Consider the following 25,355-nt stretch of genomic DNA (forward strand, 5'->3'; position numbering starts at 1 on the left):
CTAGTCTTATGTCACTCAGCCTTACATTAGGCAATTTTAGTCCTTATTATCCTACAGGCATCAAAGTCCGCAGTGTCCACTGTCAGGTGTCCAGACCTAGTGCCCCCGAGGCCCCCAGCACACTGTCTCTCAACTTCAGCCTACTTTTTCACCATGTAATTCAAATTCCCCTTCTGGTGATGAAAATGTCTCTTATTTTCCTTTTAATAAGATCTGTATTTAAATTTTTTTTTCTGTTTTTAAATCTATCGTTATATGTTCATAACATTTGGGGTGGTAGCATTTGGAGTATCTAAAATTGTGACTTTACAATGCTATTTTGATTAGGAATGTGGATTTATCTTAATGCTGTTTTAATTCATTATGTAACACCAAAGACGCGACAAGTAAATATTAAAGCAAAAGAGAAAAAGATAAAGGTCATGTAAGCAGTGTAGAGACCGACATCTCAGTTATTTTTATTCTATCAGTTCTCTCTCATAATAGCTGAAGTAGAAAAGAATTGCGCAGCATCCTTTAATCAATTACACAGTCATGTAATTCATGTGTCACCAAATGCCCAGGGAGCCCAAGGACATAATGAGAGGCGGTGTCTAACTGGTTCTCCCTCAGGGAAAGATTCACTTTGGTGCTAAGTACTTTCTTATATTGCAAATGCTTTTAATCCTTTTATTCAATTTAGGGATATTATGTTTCTAAATCCTTCCCTGTTATATAAATCATAAAACTAAAATAGGGAAAATGGCAGAGACGGAGTAAATTCTTTAGGAACTTGCATGGTTAGTTTTGTCAATGTAAGAGATACTAAATATTTAGATTTCATTTCTATTTTTTTCTGAACCCAATGAAAAACTAGTATTGCACATTTTTGTATAGTATAAAAATGAGTTTCTGGATTCTTTTTTTCTATTTTTGAAGCAATAGATGAATAGGATTTTTAAAAGTCAAACAGCAAAAAAGCTTATGGATTAAAAAATAAACTCTCGCCCACCTCAGAGAGCTATTTTTCTCTTTGGAAGTCACATATTTTTTCTCCACATAAATAAATTTGTGGCATCCATGTTTCTGCATCTTACTTTTATGTTTAATACATTTGGAGATTTTTTTCAATATTAACATATATAGATTGACTTTCTTTTTAATAGCTGTAGACCATTCTGTGTTAGGGGTATACTGTAATTGATATAATCTGTCTCTTACTTATAGGCACTTAGGTTATTTCTAGGCTTTTGCTACTATAAACCATTATGCAGTGAAAATCCTTATAAATAAAATTTTACTCACTTATACAAACTTATTGAGAAATACTAAGCCAAATTGCTCTCTCCCAAGGTTACATTGAAATAAATCTTGAAAAACAAATGCACCATTCTCCTGAACTGAAAACACTTAAAATTTAGCACTCTTGCTTAAATCTCTAAGCAATTCTGTATTCACTTTCTTCAAGTTTGTAGCCAACCATGATTTTGCAGGCAAATCATAACTGATAGTTGATTATTTTGCAAACAACTTACTGTATTTAAAAAATAAGATATTGGCCCTGGCCAATGTGGCTCAGTTGTTTGGAGTGTTTTCTGGTAGCCAAAGAGTTGCGGGTTTGATTCCTGGTTAGGGAACATATCTAGGTTGTGGGTTTGATCCCAGGTCCAGGTGTGGGCGGGTGCAATGACCCCAGGTCCAGACGCCTATTATTCCCAGTTTGCATGCTGATCTCCATCCCAGAGCGCACAGGAAGCAAGCAAACAATCCATGCTTCTTTCTCACATCAATGTCTCCCTCTATCCCTTCCTCTCTCTCTAAAAGCAGTAAAAAAAAAAAAAAATGTCCTTGGGTGAGGATGAAAACAATAAAGAAATAACATTAAAAAATAAAATACTGGTGAAGCACAAATTTTGATTATAGATTTTTGGGGAATAATCAGAATTTAGATCAATCCTTGAAATATATGTGCCCTTTGGTGCTTGGCCAATTCCTGGATTCATTTATCCATTTTTATGTTTCTGTATTTGAGAACTTCCAATATATTCTGCAGAGTAGGAGGATCCCTTCTTCACATACTCCCTGTCATTCTGGCTTCAGCTCTTTTCATGGAGGGTAAGCATTGACTCCAAGCCTGGACAAGGTAAGCCAGTGGCCTATGAAGACCCCTGAATCCGCACCTCCACCTCCAGCAGTGTCCTTAATCAGGCCCTCACTAAGGAAGCCAATGTGCAGGACCCTCAACAAAAGAATCACCAAGTGTGGCAGGCCCTGGCTAGCATGGCTTAGTGGATTGAGTGCTGGCCTGTGAACCAAAAGGTCACCAGTTCTATTCCCAGTCAGGGCACATGCCTGGGTAACAGGCCAGATCCCCAGTAGGGGGTGCACAAGATGCAACCACACATTGATGTTTCTCACCTTCTTTTTCTCCTTCCCTTCCCCTCTTTCTAAAAATAAAACCTTTAAAAAATAGTGGCAGGATCTCTGGAAACAAAGAAAATGGATAAGCCTTCATGTTCTGGAGGAGGGAGCAATGGATGCCTTCTGCTAAGGGGGAGTCCAGGTCGTGGGGCCTCCGGGGCTATGATATCTTCTAAATAACTCTGTAGTCCTTGTGGCCTGGCTGGGAAGCTCCTAAGGCTGTATTCTTTTCTCCCTTAATTTTCTCAATAAAAAAAGTAACTGAAACATGACTTATGTCCCCTGCAGCCTGAAAGGAACTGACTGAATATCCTTAGCACATAGTGAAACAGGAATACATTTTGGTCATTTAACAGATAGCAATTGACTACCCAAGATGTGCAAGGTGTTGGAGACCCACCAGTGATCAAGATAGACAAGGTCTCTGTTACCATGGAACTTATAGTCAAGTTAAAAGAGGCAGAAAAAATAAGTAAGAAGGATAACAGAGAATTTTAAGTGCTTTGCAAAGTAGAATGGAGTGATGGGACAGTAACTGGGTAACTGCTGGGGGTAGGGGAATCAGGTAGAGCTTCATGAAGAGGTACCACCTAAGATGAAGCCCAAATGACAATAATTCACATTAGAATTAAGGCAAGACAGATCAGCTAGTGGATAAGACCCAAGGTAGTAATGTGTGTATTGGAGAAACAGAATGACAGTGTAGTAAGGGAGACACTTTTCCAACAGGAAGTTGGAGAGGTAAGTTGGGACTAGATTATGTAGAGATTTGCATACCCTAATAATGATATTCTCACTTGATGAGAAGCTGTGCAAATATTATAAACAGGGGCTGATATAATATAAATCATGTATTTAAAAGCTCATTCTAAAGTACATGGGTGGTGGGGGTGGTAACAGTGAAAGTAGGTTGACCAATTTGGAACTATCACAGTAGTACAGTGCAAAATGATGGTATCTTAGGGTTGAGTGGTTGTAGTGTAGGTGGAGAAATATTTGGGATCTGAGATATGCTTTGTAGGGAAGAATCCTTAAGACTTGTTGATGGATTAGCTAAGGGAAGATGAGTTGTAAATGAAAAGAATCAAGAGGAAATACACATTAAACCCGGCATTTTCCTGGGTATTTTAAACCAAAGAATGTCACTTTCCTTTTCATTAAATCACTAAGTACCATGGAAAACCAGGTAGCAAATGCATTGAACCCACAGTTAAGCAGTATTCTTCTAGTCTTGGCTTACTGAATCACCAAGGAAAGATTTGATTATGTTGAATATGTTTTAGTTCAGAAAATATCTTGATGGACATTAAGGGAGAGATGACAGTAATACCATCATAGTAGGAGATTTAATACCCCATTGACTTCAGTGGATGAATCTTCTAGACAGAAAATCAATAAGAAAACAGTGGCCTTAAATGGCACACTAGAACAGATGGATTTAATTGATATATACAGAGCATTTCACCTCAAAGCAGCAGGATATACATTCTTTTCAAGTACACATGGAACGTTTTCTTAGAAAGACCACATATTAGGACATAAAAAACACCTTAATAATTTCAAGAAGATTGAAAGCATAAAGGTATGAAACTAGAAATCAATTACAAGAAAAAAACTGAAAAACATACAAATATATGGAGGCTAAATAACATGCTACTAAACAATGAATGGATCAACCTAGAAAATATTTTATCATAAGCCAAATATTTGGAAATTTCTATTTCATGTGTCACCTGTCCCACTGACTCTAATATGGTAGAAATGAGAATGGTAAAGACAGAGTTGGTTCCTGAAAGTTTAGGAAAATTTCCATAATTAAGATCATTTGCTTGCCTTTAACAGCCTCTACCTTCCTACATTGTACTGTACTGATTTAATTGTGTGTGCCCCTTCTCCTGTGTCCTATGAGAAGTGTCCCTAGTGCATTTTGATCAGCATGTTTACATGTATTTGGTGGTGTTGAATGAGTGATTGAGTGAATCTATGAATAAATGAATGAATAAAACATGAGGATCTGGCTCTTGGTTGGCTCTTCCCTTCAACAACACAGCTTCTCTAACGTCAATCTGTATTCTTGGTTAGTTTAAGAAAGGCTTTTTGCCCTAATAACTTACTAGGCTGTTGATTCTACATCTGAATTTATGCATATTTTGCTCTCATCTGAGCTTCCCTTTTATTTAATTATTCTACTTTTTTCTGCCTATGCCGTGGTGGATGTCTACGTAGGATAGATAATCTACATGGATGTTTGTGAAAATCCCATGTTAAAACAGGAGAGGATTTGCTTTGAGAAACTTTTTTTAGGGTAGACACTTTGAATTCTATTGCCATTTATGTATCAGGATGGGAGAATACACCACGCTACTTGTCATGCTGTAAAAAGCTCTACAGAGCCTTCATTTTACTTCATGGTTGATCTGAAATCATTATGTCCTATCTATTTGGAGACCACTTATCATGTGTAAAAATGCTTCCTGCTGAGCAAATCAGAGAAAAGTACACTGTATCACAGAAGTACTAAATATTGACTATTTCTATAATGAAAAAGTACAAGGAGTTCCATTTATGTTTATCCTTTTATTGCAAATTGCCACAATCTGGTCAAAAAATTCTCTCTGTGGTGGCAAGATATCTGCCAGAAAATGAGTCTGTTGAAAGGGGCACACCAAATCCAGCACCGTGGGCCAGCCCTGACCACAGCCACATGGTGTGAAGAGGGCCGACAGCCACACGGTCACCACCCAGGCTACAGAGGAGGGCAGCACGAGGTGCTAATGGAAAAACCCAGTCTCCCTCTCTTCCAAAGATGACGAGCAAAACCAGTCTGGAGACTTCCCTGGTAAGTTTTAAATAACTCTCATTTTCAGAATGGAAGTATTTACTAGGCTTTCATGTCTTTGTCTCTTTTTACATGTTTCTTTTTTGTACAATAAATGCCTTTTAAAAGGCTCGTGTTTGGTAATAATGACTTGATTCTATTGTTTCATGTGAGAGGTTTAGTTAGTACTGTATTAGTTTCCTAGGGCTGCTATAACAATATGCCACACATTTAGTGGCTCAAACAACAGAAATTTGTTTTCGCACAGTTCTGGAAGCTAGGAGTCTGACATCAAGTTATTGGCAGGGTTGGTTCCTTCTGTGGGCTGTGAGAGGAAATCTGTTCCATGCACTTGCCCAGCTTCTGGTGGGTTCTTGGTGACCCTTGGTGTTGATTGGATTATGGAAGCATAACCCTGATCTCTGCCTTCACCTTCATATGGCATTTTCCCTGTGTACTTGTTTCTGGGTCCAAATTTCCCCTATTTTTCAGGACACCAGTCATATTGAATTAACACTCACCCTAAAGATCTCATCTTAACTAATGACATCTGCAATGATCTCATTTCCAAAGAAGGTCCCATTCAGAGGTGCTGAGGGTTAAGACTTCAATACGAGAGTATGGAAGAGACACAATTTGATCCCTAACATTATCAATATTGTATTGTACCATTCTTAAGGGCTGGGTCTGTGTCATATAATTCCTGGGGTCATGCATAGAGAATTAAACTTAGGAAGCACTCAACAAATTGTGGTGGAATGTGTTAGAATTGTGACACAAAATTCCCTCAACAGAGATCCCTGTGACCTAGAGCCAAAGCATCCTATGAGGGGCAGTACTGCAGGGAGTAACTGTTGCAACAAAATTTCCTTTTTGAAGTCAAGGCCTTCTATTTGTACAACTCTTGGTTGAGTTTAAAGTTCTTAGATTCTAAATAAGTCCTTGTTTCTTATGGAAATAAAGTAGGACCAAACAACTCCAAAAGAAAATGTAACATGGGGAAAGTAGGTCAGTATCTGATGGGAAAATCTTTTGGAAATTTTGGGGATGTAAGGTATCTCTACTCCATACCAGCTTTAATGTGATTAAAAAAAAAAAAAGTCATAAGAAATTGATAGACTAAATTCAAAGGAAAATCAAGACAGGCAAAAAAGAAAAGCCAAACAACAAGGTTAGCTTTGTCAATGGGAAACACTAAATGACCATTAGGGATATCTAGTAAGAATCATTTGGAAATTATACCATGAGTTAAACTCAAGGTGATATCTCTTAACCTCCCCTTGCACATGGGGAGGCTAATGCTGCTGAGCAGATTCAGTCAGGGTGGGGATTGCAGACTCACTTCCACCAGGTCAACAACAGAAGGAAGAGTATGAGAGCTTGGCCACCGGGCCACATTGTGACTTTAGTGGGCCTTAGGTACTTTTGTTTTTGTAGGCCCCTTCCTCTAAACAAACACAAAAATCAAGAATTTTATTGATTGACAGTGTTGGTATATATTAAAGACTCATATGTTAAAACATTATTTTTGACTTAAGTGTTCATTTTTTCTTCTGATTTTAAAAGCAATTAAAATATTTTTTGTGGGTCCCTTAAAGGATTTTGAGCCATAGGCACTGTGCCTAGTGAATGAGTCAGCCCTGCCTGGCCAGAGCAGGCCAGCCTGTGGCCTTGGACTTCAACCCAGGTGTATGGTTTACACAGTGGCAGAAAATAGAAGAACATCCATGACCTTTTGTGCCCTCTTGTATGAAGCGGGCAGAGGAGACATAGATATAATCTATTTCCTAACTATGGGGGAAAGCAATCCCTCTTACTGGCGAGTGAGGCCCAGTGCAAGCCCTGTACTCTACCCAGTTCCGTTGCGTGGGAGAAAGGCCCCGTTCCCATCACTTATATTGGATTCAAGCTGCATCCTTCTTCCTCCTGATCTGTTCTCTTCACTCCTACCCTCCCCACATATAAGTCAAGCAAAGATGCAGTAGAGGTAGCCGGGGTAGGTCAGGTGGGTTTCAGAAGCAGGAAGAAAGAAGCAGGGAAGTGGAGAAGGAAGGGTTTAGAGGGAAATTTTCCTGGGGTTCTTCAAGAGAAAGTCTCAGTTGGGGGATAGAAAGTGAAAGAGAAGAAGAATTACATTTGCGGAGGGGGGTTAATCTGTTCTGAGCATTTTGCTTCTCATTTTCCATTTATTATCATGTTTAATTCTAAGAACCAAACTGTCCAGAAGCAGCATCACTGTCTCTTAGGGATGAAGCAAAGGGGCCTGTTAAGTGGCAGGGTGTAGATTAAGGTTAGGCTTTTCTAGCGCTCACACAGAGATGTATGATTTTATTCTGACTTAGGTGACAGTTCAGTTAAAAAATTTGTAAAGGAAACAAGAGTACAAGGTGGAAAAGAACTTAAAAAAAAACTCATGCAGGAGATACCTGCCTTTGCAGATAGACTCTTAGAAGATGTAACTATCACTCTATCCATCTCTGCAGGTTCATTTTACTCACAGTCCACCAACAGCACCTTTTGACATACCATTGATCTCATAGAAATCTTGAATCTTCTCAATCTGGTGATTATCCTAACCCTTTTCTGCACTAAACAGCTAGCTTATGGAAAAGTCCTGTTTTCCACTGGACCAGGATTCTCTTTACATTGTTTTTTTTTTAATTTAAATATCTTTACTTCAAAAAAATCTCCTCTGATACTTAATTTAGCTTTTACAGTGACAAACACTTAAAGATTTTGCCTGGCTTTGTGAATTCAATTAGGAACTCCTTAGTGCATCACTGCCTCTTTTAAAACAAAACAAAACAAAATAAAACCACCTGGCAAGCCTTTGTTTTTCCAAGATTCTCTTTGTCTATTATTTAGACCTCAGAAAACCCAGTGTAGACAAGTTCCTCTGGATACCATGATTAAACTAGTTACTAAGCATAGAGTTATTGGATATAATTTAGTTAACTTTTATTTTTTTATTTTTTTTTTGAAATGGCTTTACTACTCTTAAAGATTTTTTTCCAAGTTTTTTCCTCCTTTTAAAAACATAAGCTCAATGATTCAACTTTGTGTAAGCTGTGGGTTGCAGATGCTCTTCCTTTATCATAAACACAATATACTTGTTCTATTTTAGGAGTGAAAGTACCCATAAGATTTTTATAAGGGTTTTTATTTTTCCTTAAAAGTGAGACACTTCATGATGAGCAGATACTTGCAAATATAGATCTCAACAGGAAAGAATTTTAAAAATTAACCTATGAAACAGTCCCAGGACATGAAAAACACTACACAAGAGAGAGAAAATTATCCTAACATTATACAAGGGTGTTTTCTTCATTCTGACCTTAGGGAACCAGAATGTACATCACTGCTTCTCAGCAGGAACTTCCTGCCCAAGGCAGGCAGAGCTCATTTGACACCAGGAATGCCACAGCCATTTCTCTACCCCCACCCACCCCCAGACATTATACTTCCCTGTCCCCAGTATCCCTGGGATGCTTTTAATTTACAAGCCCAATTTAGTTGTATAGATATTTCTGCCAGAATGGTTAGCAGCTACTCACTGAATTGTGCTGCTTTATGTCATTTTGGCTTAACAGATTATCTTTAGCATGATTAACTCACAGCTCTAACCTCTGAAATAGGTATTAAAGAATAATATAATATGGTGATAGTATAATTTATATTAAGAAATATATATATTTGGTCTGCATCCTATTTCTGGCACAGAGCTCCTAAAACTCTTATAATTCCTAAGCATAATAAGAACAATGGGGGCAACTTTATTGTAATATTTGGTGTTTTGTCCTCAGTTCCTGAAATCACCTCAGACTATAAAGGTGAAAGAAGTATCTTGTTATTCATAACAAGCCACTTCAATGCCATCTGAATTTATGTTAATGAGGTGACTTTTGGAAAGGCCCTAAGGATAAGGACTGGTTGCCAGGGGAACCAACCTTAATTAGAGGGCCACTACTTAGCCCCACCCCTTGACCTTCAGGCAGAGGACAGGGCTTGGAGGTTAAATCAATCAAACAATAGCAATAATTTAATCAAAGTATGTCAACATGATGTGGCCCCCATAAACCCAAAAGGACAGGCTTCAGAGAGCTTCTGGGCTGGGGAATACTTGGAGGACCTGGAGAGTGGTGTGCCTGGAGAGGGCATGGAGCTCCATGCCCCTTCCCACATTCCCTGCCCTATGGATCTCTCTCACCTGGCTCTTCCTGAGGTATATTCTTTTATAGTAATGAATGTATGACATACTCACTAAATCTATAAATATGCTCAATTACTACCTGAATTTAACTTTGGTCTTTGTTTATTAGCTAGCCCTAACTTGCCTGGGCATTCTTGAGACTTCAGGCCAAGTTGGAACACAGCTAACCACCCCAGCCTCTATGTCCAGATAAACCATTGAAATTCTAGTTACAGATAAAGGTTTTGGAAACAGCATTAGTAGATATGTACCTGGCCAGTTATATTATCCTATTTAAAGTTTCATAACTCAACCTATTTGGGTTGGACATTTTCACACTCTCCTGACCCCTCCCATCCACCTCATGCAATATGTGGTAGAACCTCTTTTATTTAAATGAATTACAATTTTGTCTGGAGAATTTCATGAATTCTTGCTTAAGGTCATTAATAGTCTAATTTCTCTAAATCTCAGAGTCTTGGTCAATGTCAAATTGGTATTTATCTATGGTGACACCTGTTGTATGAAAACTTATATTAGCTCAAAGGATGAGTTATCAACGCATCCAAATGGTTGGGTAGAAATACTTGACCAGTAGAAAGACAGAGCTGCATACTAGACGTGTACCTCCACTCACTTTATGGGGTACCCTTGCTTCCTCTCCAAGTCCCACCTCAGCTCAGCTCAGCTCCTCTGGTTTCTATCACACATGGAATGAGAGATGTGTTAAGAGTATTTAGTCCCAACATGCTAGTGGATCACCTACCTGAACCAGTCCCTTCTATCCCCTCCGTTTTGTTCCTCTTCCTTTTTAGAATAAGTACCTAACTGGGTAATTATTATTGTAAGTGTGTAGATTTCTTGAAAGTGTCTTGTGTTTGGAGTGTAGATGAACATTTAGAGAGAATTTTTTTTTAATCAGACAAACATAAAAGACCTGAGAGAAACCACCTGTGCTACCTGAATCCCAGTTGAGAACCTTGAAAATAAGAGTTATTTGCCTGCAGTAAATTAAGGATTGAATTTTCCCAAAATTGTTTTCCCAAACAATTTTTATGAAAAGCAGCCCTCACAGAAAATGATGCATGCACTTTTAGAGTGATTTTTGATTTCATTTAGTCCCAATTTCTTTGTTCTGTTAAGCTTAGACACGTAGGTTTAGATTATTTCCATGACTAAATTAATAGCTATTTAAACATTTTAAATTGATTCTCTCCAGAGATTATTTACTCTTAGTCTGTTTACATGTGTTAAGTCATTATATCATTGTGTTATTTTAGCTTTTTGAGGATTTTTTAGGGGACTAGGGATAATTCCTTTTTTTTAAGGAAAAAAACAAAATAAAAGGCTTGATCTTCTTTAGAAAAGAAGAGCGTAAATGAGGACTCCCTTCACTAGAATGTTTGTGGTGGTGTGCATTTAAATTTTAGATTCTCTGTCAGTGTCAGAGTTTGAGAACATTTGTGCTATCTGAGCATCAGGATAAGATGGCACCCCATCTGTGATCCACTCTACCCTGAGAGGATTGACATGTAGTTAACACAAATTAAACTAATGAAAAACAGAATTTTGGTGTTGCTGGACTATGGAAAAATATGGAGTCTAAAAAAAAATTTCCCCCACCAGACAGCACTAGGGAAACACATTATTTTCCATCTGCTTATTTCTTATTTTCAGTGTGAAGTAAAAGCAAAGTTTTAAAACTTTTTCTCCACTGCAAAATAAATACATTTTAGAAAATACCTATCTATAAAATATAGCAATGAAGAATTACCTAGCTGCAAGAATCTGGCCTCACTCAGGTCAAAGCAACAACCTTACTACTTTGCATGAAGATGTGCATGAGAATCAGGCTGTGATCTGCCAACTTGCTGAGTGACTTAACATTTTAATAAATAAGGATATAAATATTTAAGCTGGCATAAAATATCCTCTGTAATTATAAACACAGGAAACTGTGAGCTGAAAGTGGGTGTTAAATGGTGTGCTCTGAAATTGGGAAACCTTAGGAAAATTAAATCTAACAAAACACCATAGCCATTTGTTTGGAAGGCTTGGTGTTTCTTAAATTTCTTCAGTTCTGTCATTTAGAAATACAAAGAGGCTTAAATTCATTTTTATATAAACAGCATGTGTAGGCTATCATCTAATATTATGGCAACTTTAAAAACTTTTTTGAGCAAAGGCAACTGTTTAAAAAGTTTCACTTTTACTTTAAAAAGATGTGAAAGTTTCTGATGCCTATGTTAATGTGTGGCACACAAGACATTACTAATTGACAGTTAGTTTAATTTAACTAATTAGATACAATATTTACTCAGTGGCTATATGTGCCTAGTCCTGGGCTATGTGCTGTTAGAAAAGTTAACATTATACATATGTCACATATGTTATATATGTTGTCTTAGCTATGTTTCTTGAGAAGCAGGATTTTGGACATAAGTTGATATGAAAACACTTTTTTAAAAAGCAGTAGATAACATGTATCAATGTCCCAAATTGATTTTGATCACATTCTAAAATGTGATACAGATTAAGTTTAGAGGAAGTCAGGTATCAAGAAGTTTGTGTTGTAAGAAAAGATCTATGTAGGTGACATAGATAACTTAAGAATATTTATAGACCCCCAAAACTTGGTAGAATTTTGATAGGTTAAGGAGCTAAAGCAGAGACAATTCAAAGTAGAGAAGAACTACAAGTGAATTCATGAGTTAAATCCCTGGTTATCTTTTTTTTAAGCATATATGATATGTATCATGCATTTGCAATGTTAATGAATCAGTTTAATGTCTCCTGATAATTTATAAATAGTAGATTTTTTTTTAATATGTACATTATCATCACAGTTGGCTTGTTCAGGAAGTAGCTGTTTTTCTCCCTGAGGGCTATTAACACATGTAGGTTATATTAGGTGCTATTTCTTTACACCAGTTCTGTCCATACTTTTGACAGGATTAGCTACATAATTTGGAGGGTCCAGTGTAAAATGAAAACAGGGTCTTCCTGTTGAGAAATTGTGAAGAATTTCAAGATGATGACAGCAAAGTACTAAACACGGGGTCTTCCCAGTAAGGGGTCCTGCCAGTGGTGATCATCTAATTAATACAAATGGGCTATGCTTGAGGCAAAACCTTTGACTAAGCACAACTTACTAATGTGGTGATCACACATGAGCAATCAGTTAATGGTCATTATATTATGTGTGTGTGTGTGTGTGTGTGTGTATAAATATATAAATACACACACACACACACATACCTGTTGCACAGGATCAACCTGAAGAAAAATTGCTAAGCTCATGCCATACCAGGAGCATCAAGGGTTGAAGTGAAGGGTGTGTGCACTGAAGCCAGAAGACTTTAAGATGGTAGTAGCCAAGGTCATGCAGAAGGATAGTGAGAAAAATATGTCTATCAAGAACCGATGGAAGTGAGGTGGATGTCCTCTGTGTGGGTCCCTCAAATAAAGCTCTGCAGAACAAGCCAAAAAATAAATTTAAAAGTATATATATTTATATAAAGTTACAACATATATATAAATTTATACAACATTTGTCTAACATAATTGCACAAGCACATATAGGAATAAATATGTAAAATGAAATTCTGAAAACTTCTGGGCAAGCTAAGTAGAAAAAGATCAGTTGTCACTACCCACATATTATATTGTACATCATGTTATACATCATTTAGCAAACATTCTCTGAGCACCCAGGCTGTGCCAGATATTTCCTGTGCTGTGAAGACAGGACAGAGAACAGACAGAGTCCCTGCTCTCAGAGAGCTTTCATACTATTGAGTTTCTGAAATCTTCACTAATTTTGCTTAGCCTTTACTTTATATTTTTGCTTTCATGTTGAAACCCCTGGCTCAGAAGCAAAAGTATCAAAACTTAGCTATTCTTGACACTATTTAAAATTGAGTGGGACCAGTAGAAAAAAATGTGCTGACATCTGTCCTTGAGAGGTTTCTGAGCTGAAAGCACTCCTCAGAGCACTTCCCATGAGGTCAAAAAGCTCATTCACTTAGAGCAATTCATGGAGAAAGAAGACAGCCCTCTTATCTTTGGTCAGGGGACAGCTATCACAATCCTCAGTGACACAGATTTGCCCTAAAAGTCAACAGCATCCATCTTACAAAACTTAACAACCTTGCTTTTCACCCTTCCAAAGAATTTACTGGTTTGGTTTGGCCTTTCTATGCCACATTCCATTCCAGAACCCCAGCTATGTTCTCAAGGACCAACCAGAGATTCCTCCTTCTTTCTCTGGGCTGGTACAACTTGACCGCTGCTTGACATCAAGGTCAACTGGAGACGGGGAACAGTTATGTAACTGCGTTGTAAATTGAATTAGAGCCGTACGTGAGTCCAGCCCAAGTAACCAGGGCAGCTCGAGGCCAGAGCAGCAACATGTCCCCAGGAGACAGCATTGGAGGAACCGCTTACTGGTGAAAGGAAATAATGCATCACAGGCATAGGCACACACACACACAAAACACAACCCGTCTCTCCCCAGTTTCTCCAAAGTCTTGGCTGATGGGGGCTTTGTCATGTGGAGAGGAAGAAAGAGGCATTCAGTACAGAAAGAGATGATGTCAGTGTGGCAAGCAGGCGTAAAAGAAACAGCAGCATAGTATATATATACAGAGAATGAGAAAAAGAAATTATTTTTAATACCAAAGAGACACCACCCATAGAAGAGAAATAAGAAGGCGTACTCATGGGCAGGGAATCCCCTGTAGTCATCTGCGCACTGAAGGACGGGCAAGAGAGTTCACTGCAGGACCGTGCCCTTCTGCCAGTGACCAGTGGTTCTGGAGAGAATACATGCACACAGGTCTTAAAGGCTGGGGTTGAAACATCTTTTGACACCTCTGATGACCTAGGACATTGTCCCCCAAAGTAAGATGTCACGCTACAGAGAGGAGAGAAATAGTATGGGATTTCCTTCACAGGCAAATTAATACAGAAGTAACTTTGGGGAAAAAAAGATACCAGGACCATATTCTGACCTTGGTCTATGCTAACATGGCCATTTTTTAATGTATTTTTAATTTTTTCAATTACCTTTTACTTCCAATATTATTTTGTGTTGGTTTCAGATATATAACATAGTAGTTAGACAATCATGCATACTTTACAAAGTGTTCCCCCTATATTTTCTGCACCCACCTGGCACCATAACATGACCATCTTTGGAGGCAGGTGAGAAGAGGCAGAACAACGTAAAGCTAAAAGCTTAGCCTATGTAGTCCACCGATGGGACCTAACCATAGCTCCATCTCTTACTAAGGGTTTGACGTGTGGCCAGGTTCATAAACCCTTTCTGAGCTCTGGCTTCCTCATCTGTCCAAGGGGGTAATTACAGCATCTACCTGAAAAGGGCTTCTGCGAGAGTCAATGAAGTCAAATAGACACATAAAGACTTGCAAATACTTTGTTTCGCAGCCCACGCTCAATCCACTGAGCTACACCAGCCAGGGCTTGGACTTGCAAATACTAACAATAATAGCTAACAGTGATTGAATGTTCAAAGTGATTTACATACAATAACCCATTTAAATTTTACAGTGATCCTGTGAAAGACACAGAGAGGTTTAGTTAATCAGCCAACATTGCACATCGAGTCAGTGGCAGAGCCAGGATTAGAACCTAGGCAGTGGCTTTAACACTGATGTTCTACATAGGATTGTGCTAATCCTATGTTAAGAGTAGATGAGTTAGTACATATAAGAGTATTTAGCACAGTACTTAGTAAATAGTCAATGCTGCATCCACCAGTGCTAACTGTTATTGGTGATATTTTTGCCATTTACCAGGCCAGGTCCATGGATTCAGCAGTAACAAGTAAGGCTGCTGCTCTGTGATTCTGACAAAACAAGGAAACAAACAAACAAGAGCAATGCATATTGTGAAAGTGCTATGGAGCAGGAAAATAGGGCAACATAGTAGACTAAAGAAAATGGCTCTATGAGGAGGTGACAGTTAAGCTAAAATGCGACCAATGAGCAATCAGAAGGGAGAGAGTACCCAGAAGAGCAAAACCAAGTGCAAAGTCCTGAAGCAAAGAGGAGCTCACTGTGTCTAAGAAACAAAACAGAATTTCGAGTAGTTTGAAAAATTATAACAGGGGCCTTGGCTGGGTTGGAGCCAGGGCACTCCTGGTTCTGGTGAGTGGAGGAAGGCAGTGCCCCATCTCCCACAAATCTCTTCTCACCCATTGATTTACACTGAGCTGGAGAAACACCTGGAATTGAGCCTGTATACATATGGGACTCAGTCATCAAATGTGTCAGGTAGACTGAGGTGGCCCTAACAAGGGAAGAAAATCTTTCAAAAGTGAACCCAAACCAGAAGCAAGCTTGAGTATTTTAGAAAAGTAAGGGCTCCGGGTTAAATATGATGAAGGACACCACAAGTCCTCTTGTCCCAGTCCTCCTGCTGTATTTGCTCATCTGGAAGAATGCTGGGTGTGTCCATCAGAACAGCCACAGCATCAATGCTGTAGTATATTGGGACTGGAGCATCCTCACTAGGGACCACTCCCCAGCACCAAGCTAAGCTGAAACCTGGAGGAGCTTCTTCTCTCTCTCCAAGAGTGGTGGTAAAATCCCCAGCACTGAAGCATGGCCACCTTCCAGTTTCACCACTTTGTGCTCCTTGGATTTGCAGCTCTGTGAAAACAGCTGTCACATAAGAATGCAGTTTTAGGAATAAGTTTTCACTTCATCAATTCCAAAACGCTGGTTTGGCTGGCCAGTGTCTGCAAGAAATGGCAAAGTCTGATCCGAGTGCACATGTATCCCCCATAGATTCCTGGAAATATTTAGAGTAGGGTCTTCTTACTGTTAAGCAGGTGGGAGTGGAGAACCATCACACACATTTGCATACTAACAGTAAAGAGCAGTCATGTCTCAGACAACTTTAAATATATCTACCTACCCATACAAATCTGAGAATCAATCACTCAATAGGTAAAAACTATCAAAAGAAAACTACAGTTTCCTTTGAAAACAAGTGATTTTCTAATCTCACCCTCAGTTTGTTTTCTTGTTGGACTTCCTATAAAGTAATAATGACAGGAAAAGGCTGATATTTAGAAAATAGACCAGAAGCTCAAGACCCAAGTGCTTGGGGTCTTACCTGAGTTACACAGGGATGGCCAGAATGAGCATGGCTTTGCTCCTGATCTGGTCTGTGGCACCAGATCTAAGATGAACATAACATACCTAACACGGTGTGCAGACATGTTTTACTGCCCTTGCTCCCAAAATTGCTTCTCTGGACATCATTTACCAGTTACCTGAGCCCCAGACTCAGTGGGTGTGCTTCTTCTCACAAGGCATTCACACATATACATGATCATTACATTAACTCGTTTGATTTTTGAAAGCTGAAGACTGCTTAATTCATCTTGGTCAAGGGATGTTTGGTGAATGAAGGGCTTTATTTCACACTCTACACTGAATTTATAGATTGCTTTCATTATCTTTTTTGACCTCAGATACCAGATAAGGAGGGAAGACAAGCAAGTATTATCCTTATTTAATAGGTGAATAAAATTCATCTTAGAACAGTTAAGGAACATGCTCAATATCCTCTACTAGGAAATGGCAAGACCAGAACTTGAACCCACATTTTCTGCTGCAAAATTCTCTTATTTTTTCCATGGAGTTCAGACACTTGTCATTCACTCAGTGAAAAAGACCACCATCATTCACCTGGGAACAGGCTGGGCTTCTCATGGAAAACACAATGTAAAGATATCTACACTTCATTCTCAGCCTCTTATCTTTCTGCTCCTTTTCAAACCAGAACAGCATAGAGACCACTAGATAGGACGAAACAAAGAAACCTCAGAACTAGATATTAGGAGATTCAGGCTTCGGTACTGGCGATTCACAAATGCCACAGACAAAGTACAGGGTGTGTGATTTCACCTACAGAAACGAACAATCTAACCTTTTCTTGGTTTGGGGGCCTAATGAAGCAAATTCCCTCTGAGATGGCCTGTCCAGGGATGAATGCAGTCTAATGGGGCCACATCACTCTCAGAGTTTATTTTCTCATCTGTGAACTCATCATGTCCTGAAGTGAACTGAATCGATGCATTAATAATCATTACTTACATTACTGCCCCCCCCCATTCTGCCCTTGGTTTGGTCTTTTTCCAAGTCTGTGGACCTTTCCTGACTCCAGACAAACTTCCCTAAACCGCAGGACCACCCCTCCACCCCACCACACCACCAATGCCCTGTCTCAGTCCTACAGATTTCAGCTCTGAAGCAAAGCGGGAAAAGCCACAGAGATGTGTTAAATGCTGCACTGCCACCTGAGGCCTTTTTTTATTATAAGTTTTCAGCAGGATTGAATGTACACTTAGAGCTTAACTAGACAACAGCTTTTCTCTTTCTTTGTAGGATCCTGCCAGTGCTCTGAGCAATGAGAAGGCAGGTCATTGCCAAGTTTGTGCAGTGCCTTTGGGGGGAAATGGAAAAAGGGGGAGACAGGTCAACTCTTATAAGGTGTGATTTAATTTTAAAAATGCTTATGCTGCTTTTTATAAAAAATATCCATTTAGCAGTATTGCTTTCTTGCTGACAAGCAATTGCTGCTTATAAAATAAAGCAGATTAAAACTCTTTCTCTGTTCCTATCAAGGTAAAGGATAAAGATCCCAGGAACACAGCACATTTTGATTCCTAGTGTGTGTAAATGATTGTTTATGTGATATCTGGTGCCAAGACCCACAGAAGGCTCTTGTACTGCCCTGTAAAAGTAGACAGAATGGAAAGCTTTTCTTTAGGCATAAAAAGTTCTTTTTTATTTTTTATTCTCTTTCACAGTGGTAGCTATTGCTTTGTAATTTTCTTGGCATTTTGTTGGCAGCCCAAAATGACAGAAATAATATCCCTTGCTTATAGTGTGCAGTTCCGATTCATTTTGTTTAGCTCCAATCACCTTATGTAATAAAGGCAGCAGCTGCTAGATCTTATGCAGAGGTACAAACTAAAGCAAGTTCCTTTAAGCAAGTCCTTAATCAGAAAGGCAGAGCAAGTTCAAATCTTTTCCTTTCCTTTATCCTAGCAAGGTTTTCAGAATACAGCAAATAACAGGAAATGAATACAGCTTTAGTAGTTACCATTGACATCTCTTCAGTGTCCAACTGAGTAAACAGCCTCTTTCAGACCCGTCAAGTACAATTTCGTATAATCCTATCCGTGTGGCATTTTCTGGACAGAGGAGATCATGAGTCATAACACAAGTCAAGGTTTCAGGCATGAGATAACCAAGTATCTGAGAATGGGTGGGCTCCCTGGTTTGGGGACGGGTGTTAGGAACTGCCAAGAGCCAGGGACCATTAAGTCAATGGCTTAGTCACAGCATAAAGTCAGAAATCCTGGAAGGCACAGAGGTCTGAGCATGTACAGACTCCAGGATTCAAGAGAAGTGGTGACCCTGAAACCCCGATGGATAAGGTGGCTCAGGCTGCTAAATGCCTGAATAGATGGACAGGAGTCAGGGGACACATTGTAACCCAAAGAAAGAGCACAAGAAAGGCACGGGGAGAGGGGTTTGACTTCTGTATGAGAAGCCACTGCTCTGTAACCAAAGACTTGGGTTGTTTCTGTTAAATCAAAGAAACAACAGCCTTGTGTAGCTTGCCTAGAGCCTTCCAACACAGACAAGCAAATTGGGTGAGTAATGTGGGACATGGCACTGGATGGGGAAATGCCTTCCCAAAAGTGCAAAGCACTAATTCATGCCCTCTTTACATAAAGTGGTTGGTGAGTAACTAAATTATGAGGAAGAATAAACACTAAAATGCCATGGCTTGCTTTGAACTTGGCCATTTTTCCAGGTGAGAAAACTGAGACCCAGGTAACTGCACTGACTTGCTTGAGGAGGCAAAGACAGGAACAGACACTTAGGCTTTAAATCCAATGAGTCCCATTATCTGGCACTATCGAAGACTTGAGCCAGGTGGGTTGGTCCTGTTAACCCAGACTCCTTCAGGACTGGTGCCGAAAGGGGAACCCACCTCTGTTTAGAGGGATTTGGATTTACCTGTGAAAGATTCATTTTTCACTTGGTGGAGAGCCAGAGTGGGAGACTCCAGTCATCACCAACACCCTTATTCCTATGAGCCCAAGCACCTTATAAGGCCCTCAGAGGCCTAGAAGGAAGCCTGGCCACTGAGAGCCTGAGAGTTGTGCTCGGGATACTTGGAGCTCCAGATGTCGAGGGTGCTCCTGTATTACAGAAAGTACTAGAAATTGTCCCAGACACAGCGTGTGCTGTCTGGAGAACAGATAGGAATCACAGATAATTTTCCCTAACTGAGCTCAGTGATTATGATTTTGCAAGATAGGCAGTTATAAGCAGCTAAAGAAGTTAGAGGTAGTTTGTGGGTGATAGTTGAATAATAAAGTAAAATGATGAGATGATGATTATGATCATAAGAGTGGTATTTTTAATTAGAGAAAGAAGGAGGAGGACTGGGAAGCATGCAGTATCTAATTTATTTATAATGGGCTAAATGCACTGAAGTTCATTTTTGGCATGGGACCGAATTAGTTCATGAAGGCAGAGACCAGGTCAATATCCTTCCTTACTTTGCACTCAGCATCTCGCACTGTACCTAACCTAGCCCTGCTCAGATGTGCTGTTAATGTTATAGAATTGAATGAACTGATGACCATGACCCATGGCCACATCAAGGATAATGTGTGTGCCATTGGTGTGAATTGTCTCACTGGGTGACGACGTTTGCTGCTCAGACTTGAGATGAATGGTGGTTTGGCACTCATCCATTCACACCGCGTTCATTTTTTGAGGCAGGCCATTTTTGCCTCATTGATTTTCACTGCTCATCAAGTTCCATTAGCCTATTCATTAGTGATGGCTTCATTCCCTTCCCAAGTAGTCTGCCTGCTGAATGACACATCTTTGTGTCATTAGCACTGACCATGATTGCTGGTTATCAACGGAATGTGGCATTACCAGCAGGGTCGGCTGTCTGGCTAGTAGCACCCTTCTCTGCCACATTGGTGTCCATGGAAAGGAAACAGCAGTTTCAACTACAAAGAACTAAGGGAATGGGACTGTCACACTGACATTATCGTTCTAGTCTCTCTCTCTCTCTCTCTCTCTCTCTCTCTCACACACACACACACACACACACATTTTTATTCTGGGTGGCACTTCTCTGTTACCTCAGGTATGTCAAGCTCACTTGTCTAAATGTAGAAAAATTATCATAACCCCAAATATGTTTTTGCTTCTAAATTCATTTCCCCACTGGAACCACTCTTAACCCATCAGCCAAAGTAGAACCATCTTTGACTCTGTTTTGCTTTTCCCCTCATCTGATCAGGCACCAAGGTTGAACCCTTCTTCCAGAGAAACAGCTCTTGCAACCTCCTCTTGTTTGTCTCCTTTGCCTCCACCATTCCTTCAGTTTTGCTCCCTCTTATCGTCCACCTGTGCTGAACCCCAGCTGTTTCTGGGCTCCAGATATTTCCATCCATCCAATTCCTCTTCTCCAGGGTACAGTGAGGGCGCAGAGTGCCTGTGGAAAGATTAGGGGAAGACAGACTCCCAGCATGCAAGCGAGAATAATAATAGCAAACACTCATTGAGAACATATTGAGCACTTCTGATGTGCCAGCTTGATTTATTCATATTTCATTACCTTAGTTAATGCTCCCCAAAACCCAAAGGTAGGTGTCTTTATTTTGCAGCTAAGTGTAGGTCACATAGCTAGGAAGTGGCAGAAGTGGGACAATGACCCAGGTTTGCCTAATTCTAAAGTCCATGTCATTTTCATTATAGCATTCTACCTTTCCAGTTGCTCTAGCCCAGAGGTGCAGAATCTCCTGGAGAGCTTGTTAAAACACTGATTGCTGCCCCTCACCCCCCACTTCAGAATTTCTGATTAGGTAGGCCTAGGGTGAGGTGAGAATTTGAGCATTTGCATTTCTAACAAGTTCCCAGGAGATGCTGATGCCCCTGATTTAGGGACCTCACTTACAAAGCCATTGCTCCAGGTGGCAGTTGTTGGAGCACTTTCTCCTTACACACAGCATACACAGTTCACAACTCAGACTTTCATGTCAGACTAGTTTCGAATCCTGGATCTGCCACTCACTCGCTCTGTGTCTGTGGGTCATAAGATTTAACCTCACGAAGCTTCAGTCCCCTCTTCCATAAGATGAGGGTGTTGGAGGACTGGAAATCATGTATACTGTGAAGCTCTGGGCTCTGCAACTGGCACAAAGTAGAACTCAATAAACACCAGCTGTTCACAAGTATCTGAGGTGATCCATGTGAGTTTACTTCTGCCTTGTTGCTGTCTCTCTCACTGTCTTAGACACTTTGCACTCAATATTCTTTACATTTGAAATGTCGTATTCCAGATCTTTGACAGCTCATTCCTTCCTACCACTCAGGTTTCAGCTGAAATCAACCACCTCAAGGGAGGCTTGGAGCCCAGAGGAGGGAGCCCCCAAATATACACGAGCTTATGTACTGATCTAATCTCTGGAATGATTATAGTTCTATTCAGGTTTTCTTTTTTCCCCCTATAATCTGTTTTGTGTTTTGGCTTTTAAGATAATTATCCATTTTCCCTAAGTTTTTGCATGTATCGGCATAAATTCATTGTGTGATAATATATTTTTAATCTCCCACTATTAGTATCGTACCCCTTTCAGTTTTAACACTTTTTGTGTCTTCTCTCCTCTTTTTATTGATCATCTTTGATGAGGTTTGTCTATTTAGTCCTTTAAAAATCAACTTTCTGGTAACAACTTTGTCATTTATGTCTATGGTTTATTTCATTCCTTCCTTCCTTGCTTCTTCCCGCCCTACCTCCTTAAATTGAGTGCTTTGATCTTTATCAGTGTGTTTTCATTTCTTCTAAAAGCCTTTAAAGCTGTAAATGTCCCTCGAATTTCGCATGTTTCACTCTCATGCTGGTTTGTTTCCTATATGTCTTCCAACATTGCTGAGCTACTTGGTGAACCTTGGGACAGCCTCATTTCAGACTCAGCAGAGCATTTCCCTTGGCTTTGGCCAAGTTCCCAGGGCACTGACCAACCTGTGCTAATTTCTCAGTTTAGGGTTTCCCAGGTCATCCAGGTGGGATAGATTTAAACCTCAAACCCACACAAGGGCAGTGCTGTGGTGATGAATTCTCGGGAGAGAGCCCAGTTTGCTTCCTCTGGATTTACCACAGAAGTTCTCTCCTCCTCCTCTTCTGAAGGTAGGTGGTTTTCTATCCTATCACTGACTGGGTAGCCCTTGCAGGCCCGGAATTGGTGGGGCTTTTCCTTTTTCATGCCGCTCCTTGCACAGGCTCTGCCGTCCTTGTGAAGCCATTAAAGAACTGTATTGGATTAGGCCTCAGGGAGAGTCCGTGCGAAGAATTATTCTAAATGATTGCTTACCTTTCATATTTGCTCTCTAGACGTTTCCCTCACTTTTTTGCTAGTATGGCTATGCATTCCAAAAGGAAACCATCTGTATTCTTTGCAAACTGTGTACATGTGTTGGGCTATAAAAAGAGGCTATTGAAGTAGCCCTGCTCACTCTTTAGCATATTATTGTCTTTTAACTTCTCTACAATATTTATCAGTACCTGCATTTACTTTATCTATGTGTTTATTTTCTGTTCCTCATCTTCCAGTTAAATGCAAGTAATTTCATGGCAAGGACTATGTTTCATTCGCTGGTGAATTGCCACTGTAAAAGCAGTTTTTTTCAGGATAAAATGCATTAGTGAGAAGTCCAGATATTTTTATTTGCTGCAGAGGAAATGGATCATCCTTAGTCCATCACCTTTTTCGAGGAGGAGAGGGAAGAGGAGCGAGTGCAGGGAAGGGAGGGATGTGGAGGATGCTGGAAGGCTCATTTTCACAGGTCCCACTGCCCTTGGTAATAATAACAGTAGTCATCATTTATAAGTATTCCATGTGTGCCATTGTCTGAGCTAACTGTTTTCTGTATACTGTCTCAGGTGCCAGAAGCAAGCTCTGCTTCACTGTACTGAGAGTTGCTGGCATTGAGTAAAACTCAATAAGAATTTCTTGATTGATTGACTTACAAGAAAATTGTGTATTAAAAATGAGTAAATGTGTATAAATTTAAGTATTCATACAGTGGACTATAGCCCATACAAACTATTAAAATAACTATATTCATAGTCATTGATATGAAAAATATGAGATAATAAGGTAGAAAATCAGATTATAAAGTAGCATGCATACTATGACACCCATTATAAAATACACACTCATATGCACATGTGTTTATTGTATGTGTGTGTGTGTGTTAAAACTATCTGGAAGGATGAACACAAAAAAATTAATTGTTCATCAGGGTTTTACATACTATTTCCTTTATCCTAATACATTAAACTGAGCACATGTTTTTATAATAAGAGAAGTAGAAAAATACCTTTAAGGACCTAGAGTATTTGTTCCCTATTTTGAGGTACCCATTACTTAAAAAACTTTATTTTTTTTCTTTCTTCCTGAGGACTCAGCTTTATATTACATGCATTTATTTCTCCTTTTCTTGAAAGCAAAAATATGCAATTTTCAGGTTTCATCCCTATTATTAGCCTGCTCAGCATGTTTTCTTTAACAACATAGCATCTTTTAATTTATCACTATGCACACTGGATTTATGTAAGGATCTGCTGGAGCTCAGCTCAAGTCTGTTCTAGATTTGATACTTTAGCAACTTTAGTTTTGTTAACCTTGTTTTGTGGAAAGACAGGGCACCAAAACATGTCCCACATAGGTGTCACAGGAGGAAAGTGATATCATAGATCCTCTTTCTCTATCGACTACGATTTTTGTCAGCATAATTTTTCACTCTATTATATTTTTATGCTGAGTATCACCTATCTATAAGAATAACCAGAAATACTGTTAACAACCCTCTTCCTTTCCAACTGCCTACTATTTGCATCAGTGATAAAGGCAGGAGCTGGGGACACAAGGTGAGTAAAAATCAGTTCCTGCCCTTCAAGCTCACAGAGATGTTAAAAAATATGCTAACAACATGGTGTCATATGTGGTGTGTGTGGAACACTAGGAATTCAGAGAAAGTGCTTGTTAGATGGATGAAGATGAAGCAAGAGCCTGCCTACTGTTTCTGTTTCAGCCTTACCCACCACTATGACCACTCTTGCTCTAGCAATGTTCTATTTCTTACAGTTTTCCACAGACATCGGGCCATGTTTCATGCTCCTAGTTATTTTGTACCCTCTACCTGGAGTCTTTCTTTTTCTGTTTTCTAGTCAAATTCCTACTTATCCTCTACAATTTGGATCAGACATCAACTCCTTCAGCAAACTTGCCCATCCCCAGGCAGGTTGATTCTGAGCATTCACTCATTCATTCAACAGGCATTTATTGGGCACCGACCGTGGGCCAGTCCCTGTGCTAGATCAAGAGGGACAATGGTGAAAAGAAATACTGTGCCTTGTCCTCAGAGTTCTTCTGTCCTAATGAAGGAGACAGACAGTGAACAAACACAAACCAGCCAACAGATAAAAGAGACGGTTTGTGATTGTTGGTATGAAGACAATAAGTATGAGCGAGCACCTGAAACTGGAGTAGAGGAAGACACAGTCATGTAGGCATGTTCCTAGCAGAGGGAGAAATATACACACTGTCCTCGTTCTTGTGGTACCTGATATTTCTATGTAGTTTTGCCATTATCTGTTATATTGTAAGTATTGGCTTATGGATCTCTACTCTCAAACTGGACCCTGTGGTCCCTGTGGAGAGAAGACATTGTCCATCTTTGAATCTCCACTGCTTGTGGCCTGGCACATTGTCATGTTCAGTAAATGTTTGCAGAATGGATAAATGGATGGATAAGGGAGAGGCAAAGAAGGAATGAGAACATATTTAAGTGGCTTCATAGATAGAGT

At 39.6% G+C, this 25,355-nt stretch overlaps 1 long non-coding RNA gene across 1 annotated transcript; it reads left to right on the plus strand.

Annotated features, from left to right (window-relative positions):
* The first annotated feature begins 2,534 nt into the window (after window positions 1-2,534).
* On the plus strand, window positions 2,535-12,874 carry LOC118499309. Its single transcript, XR_004901832.1, has 3 exons — window positions 2,535-2,545; window positions 3,060-3,066; window positions 12,761-12,874. It is a non-coding gene; the product is annotated as an uncharacterized LOC118499309 (long non-coding RNA).
* The last annotated feature ends 12,481 nt before the right edge of the window (window positions 12,875-25,355 follow it).

Source organism: Phyllostomus discolor, chromosome 3, assembly GCF_004126475.2.
Source record: "Phyllostomus discolor isolate MPI-MPIP mPhyDis1 chromosome 3, mPhyDis1.pri.v3, whole genome shotgun sequence".
In the NCBI taxonomy this organism is placed as follows: Eukaryota; Metazoa; Chordata; class Mammalia; order Chiroptera; family Phyllostomidae; genus Phyllostomus; species Phyllostomus discolor.